The following is a 5,043-nucleotide window of genomic DNA, read 5'->3' as shown; positions in this document are numbered from 1 at the left end:
TGAGAGGATTTGGATAGCTAAACTGAATACAGTTTATCCACATGGCCTCAATGAAAAGGGTTTTAGGAGGTATTAATCCAACACCATGTATATAGTTAATATTTCAATTTTGTTATGTATGTATTTATGGATATTTTGTCACTGTACTTGGGACCTCGGGTTCTTTCATGCCTCACAGGGGAACATCCTGACCCTGAAACTGACCCTGACCCTAACCTCAGTGACCTCTATAATAATTTGACCTCCTGCCCTAAACCTAACCACTTGCCACTCTGATTGGACACGAGAGTTGGTCATCCCCCACCCCTTGAGTGGACCCTAAGCCTAACCTCCACACCCCTCCTCCCCCCACCCCTCCAACTGCATCTATTACTTTCCATTTGGAACTCCACTGGGGGGGTCCTGGACGCCTGAGATGGGAGCAGGTATGGTCTGTGCATTGGAGCACGGCCCCCTTCGGGGACCGTGCTCCCAACTTTGATTTCCCCTAACCCTACTTAAAGACAAGAGACAGACAAAGAAAAAACAAATACGTGAAATAGGACGGGATGTCAAACCAAGTAGGGGGTGCCATAAAAACAAAGAGAAAATGAAGAGAAATATAAAGATAGAAAAACAAATAAGAGAAGAGGAAAAACAAATAAGAGAAACAGAAAAACAAATAAGAGGGGAAGAAAAACAAATAAGAGAAACAGAAAAACAAATAAGAGAAGAGGAAAAACAAATAAGAGAAACAGAAAAACAAGTAAGAGAAAAAGAGAGAAAAGTAAAAACAAGTGTGAAACTAAGAAAGAACAGATGAGAAACTAAGAAAGAAATACAAACAGAAAACCTAAAAGTGGGAGGAGACAACACAAGTATAAAAGCCAAGAGAGGCACACAGAGAACAAACAGACAGAAACATATTGGGCCAGCCTGAGGAAGGCGAAACTACGCCGAAACGTCGCGAAGGCCCAATAAAGTGCACTAAACCCAAGATATGGGTAATTTTTTGAACCAGGGCAGGGACACCACCACCCAGCCCCATCGATGGCCCGTGCACGCCAGGCTACCAGCTTGCTGGTGGCCTGTTCCTTACTTAACACCTACCCTACCCGGAATGCACCAAGGTTCCGGAATGTTTGGAATTCCGGAATTTTCAGAGTTCCTGAATGCACCAAGGTTCCGGAATGTTCAGAGTTCCGGAATGCACCAAGATTCCGGAATGTTCAGAGTTCCGGAATGCACCAAGGTTCCTGAATGTTCGGAATTCTGGAATGTTCAGAGTTCCGGAATGTTCAGAGTTCCGGAATGCACCAAGGTTCCGGAATGTTCGGAATTCCGGAATGTTCAGAGTTCCGGAATGCACCAAGGTTCCGGAATGTTCGGAATTCCGGAATGTTCAGAGTTCCGGAATGTTCAGAGTTCCGGAATGCACCAAGGTTCCGGAATGTTAAGAGTTCCGGAATGCACCAAGGTTCCGGAATGTTAAGAGTTCCGAAATGCACCAAGGTTCCGGAATGTTCAGAGTTACGGAATGCACCAAGGTTCCGGAATGCACCAAGGTTCCGGAATGTTCAGAGTTCCGGAATGCACCAAGGTTCCGGAATGTTCGGAATTCCGGAATGTTCAGAGTTCCGGAATGCACCAAGGTTCCGGAATGTTCAGAGTTCCGGAATGCACCAAGGTTCCGGAATGTTCGGAATTCCGGAATGTTCAGAGTTCCGGAATGCACCAAGGTTCCGGAATGTTCAGAGTTCCGGAATGCACCAAGGTTCCGGAATGCACAAAGGTTCCGGAATTTTCGGAATTCCGGAATGTACCAAGGTTCCGGAATGTTCGGAATTCCGGAATGCACAAAGGTTCCGGAATGTTCAGAGTTCCGGAATGCACCAAGGTTCCGGAATGTTCAGAGTTCCGGAATGTTCAGAGTTCCGGAATGCACCAAGGTTCCGGAATGTTCAGAGTTCCGGAATGCACCAAGGTTCCGGAATGTTCGGAATTCCGGAATGTTCAGAGTTCCGGAATGTTCAGAGTTCCGGAATGCACCAAGGTTCCGGAATGTTCGGAATTCCGGAATGTTCAGAGTTCCGGAATGCACCAAGGTTCCGGAATGTTCAGAGTTCCGGAATGCACCAAGATTCCGGAATGTTCAGAGTTCCGGAATGCACCAAGGTTCCGGAATGTCCGGAATTCCGGAATGTTCAGAGTTCCGGAATGTTCAGAGTTCCGGAATGCACCAAGGTTCCGGAATGTTCGGAATTCCGGAATGTTCAGAGTTCCGGAATGCACCAAGGTTCCGGAATGTTCGGAATTCCGGAATGTTCAGAGTTCCGGAATGTTCAGAGTTCCGGAATGCACCAAGGTTCCGGAATGTTCGGAATTCCGGAATGTTCAGAGTTCCGGAATGCACCAAGGTTCCGGAATGTTCAGAGTTCCGGAATGCACCAAGGTTCCGGAATGTTCGGAATTCCGGAATGTTCAGAGTTCCGGAATGCACCAAGGTTCCGGAATGTTCAGAGTTCCGGAATGTTCAGAGTTCCGGAATGCACCAAGGTTCCGGAATGTTCAGAGTTCCGGAATGCACCAAGGTTCCGGAATGTTCAGAGTTCCGGAATGTACCAAGGTTCCGGAATGTTCGGAATTCCGGAATGTTCAGAGTTCCGGAATGTTCAGAGTTCCGGAATGCACCAAGGTTCCGGAATGTTCGGAATTCCGGAATGTTCAGAGTTCCGGAATGTTCAGAGTTCCGGAATGCACCAAGGTTCCGGAATGTTCAGAGTTCCGGAATGCACCAAGGTTCCGGAATGTACCAAGGTTCCGGAATGTTCGGAATTCCGGAATGTTCAGAGTTCCGGAATGTTCAGAGTTCCGGAATGCACCAAGGTTCCGGAATGTTCAGAGTTCCGGAATGCACCAAGGTTCCGGAATGTTCAGAGTTCCGGAATGCACCAAGGTTCCGGAATGTTCGGAATTCCGGAATTTTCAGAGTTCCTGAATGCACCAAGGTTCCGGAATGTTCAGAGTTCCGGAATGCACAAAGATTCCGGAATGTTCAGAGTTCCGGAATGCACCAAGGTTCCGGAATGTTCGGAATTCCGGAATGTTCAGAGTTCCGGAATGTTCAGAGTTCCGGAATGCACCAAGGTTCCGGAATGTTCGGAATTCCGGAATGTTCAGAGTTCCGGAATGCACCAAGGTTCCGGAATGTTCGGAATTCCGGAATGTTCAGAGTTCCGGAATGTTCAGAGTTCCGGAATGCACCAAGGTTCCGGAATGTTCGGAATTCCGGAATGTTCAGAGTTCCGGAATGCACCAAGGTTCCGGAATGTTCAGAGTTCCGGAATGCACCAAGGTTCCGGAATGTTCGGAATTCCGGAATGTTCAGAGTTCCGGAATGCACCAAGGTTCCGGAATGTTCAGAGTTCCGGAATGTTCAGAGTTCCGGAATGCACCAAGGTTCCGGAATGTTCAGAGTTCCGGAATGCACCAAGGTTCCGGAATGTTCAGAGTTCCGGAATGTACCAAGGTTCCGGAATGTTCGGAATTCCGGAATGTTCAGAGTTCCGGAATGTTCAGAGTTCCGGAATGCACCAAGGTTCCGGAATGTTCGGAATTCCGGAATGTTCAGAGTTCCGGAATGTTCAGAGTTCCGGAATGCACCAAGGTTCCGGAATGTTCAGAGTTCCGGAATGCACCAAGGTTCCGGAATGTACCAAGGTTCCGGAATGTTCGGAATTCCGGAATGTTCAGAGTTCCGGAATGTTCAGAGTTCCGGAATGCACCAAGGTTCCGGAATGTTCAGAGTTCCGGAATGCACCAAGGTTCCGGAATGTTCAGAGTTCCGGAATGCACCAAGGTTCCGGAATGTTCGGAATTCCGGAATTTTCAGAGTTCCTGAATGCACCAAGGTTCCGGAATGTTCAGAGTTCCGGAATGCACAAAGATTCCGGAATGTTCAGAGTTCCGGAATGCACCAAGGTTCCGGAATGTTCGGAATTCCGGAATGTTCAGAGTTCCGGAATGTTCAGAGTTCCGGAATGCACCAAGGTTCCGGAATGTTCGGAATTCCGGAATGTTCAGAGTTCCGGAATGCACCAAGGTTCCGGAATGTTCGGAATTCCGGAATGTTCAGAGTTCCGGAATGTTCAGAGTTCCGGAATGCACCAAGGTTCCGGAATGTTAAGAGTTCCGGAATGCACCAAGGTTCCGGAATTTTAAGAGTTCCGGAATGCACCAAGGTTCCGGAATGCACCAAGGATCCGGAATGTTCAGAGTTCCGGAATGCACCAAGGTTCCGGAATGTTCGGAATTCCGGAATGTTCAGAGTTCCGGAATGCACCAAGGTTCCGGAATGTTCAGAGTTCCGGAATGCACCAAGGTTCCGGAATGTACGGAATTCCGGAATGTTCAGAGTTCCGGAATGCACCAAGGTTCCGGAATGTTCAGAGTTCCGGAATGCAAGAAGGTTCCGGAATGTTCGGAATTCCGGAATGTTCAGAGTTCCGGAATGTTCAGAGTTCCGGAATGCACCAAGGTTCCGGAATGTTCGGAATTCCGGAATGTTCAGAGTTCCGGAATGCACCAAGGTTCCGGAATGTTCGGAATTCCGGAATGTTCAGAGTTCCGGAATGTTCAGAGTTCCGGAATGCACCAAGGTTCCGGAATGTTAAGAGTTCCGGAATGCACCAAGGTTCCGGAATGTTAAGAGTTCCGGAATGCACCAAGGTTCCGGAATGCACCAAGGATCCGGAATGTTCAGAGTTCCGGAATGCACCAAGGTTCCGGAATGTTCGGAATTCCGGAATGTTCAGAGTTCCGGAATGCACCAAGGTTCCGGAATGTTCAGAGTTCCGGAATGCACCAAGGTTCCGGAATGTTCGGAATTCCGGAATGTTCAGAGTTCCGGAATGCACCAAGGTTCCGGAATGTTCGGAATTCCGGAATGTTCAGAGTTCCGGAATGCACCAAGGTTCCGGAATGTTCAGAGTTCCGGAATGTTCAGAGTTCCGGAATGCACCAAGGTTCCGGAATGTTCAGAGTTCCGGAATGCACCAAGGTTCC

This window comes from Aulonocara stuartgranti (assembly GCF_965226115.1).
Source record: "Aulonocara stuartgranti genome assembly, chromosome: 14".
Lineage (NCBI taxonomy): Eukaryota > Metazoa > Chordata > Actinopteri > Cichliformes > Cichlidae > Aulonocara > Aulonocara stuartgranti.
Note: the sequence above shows the minus strand (reverse complement) of the source record.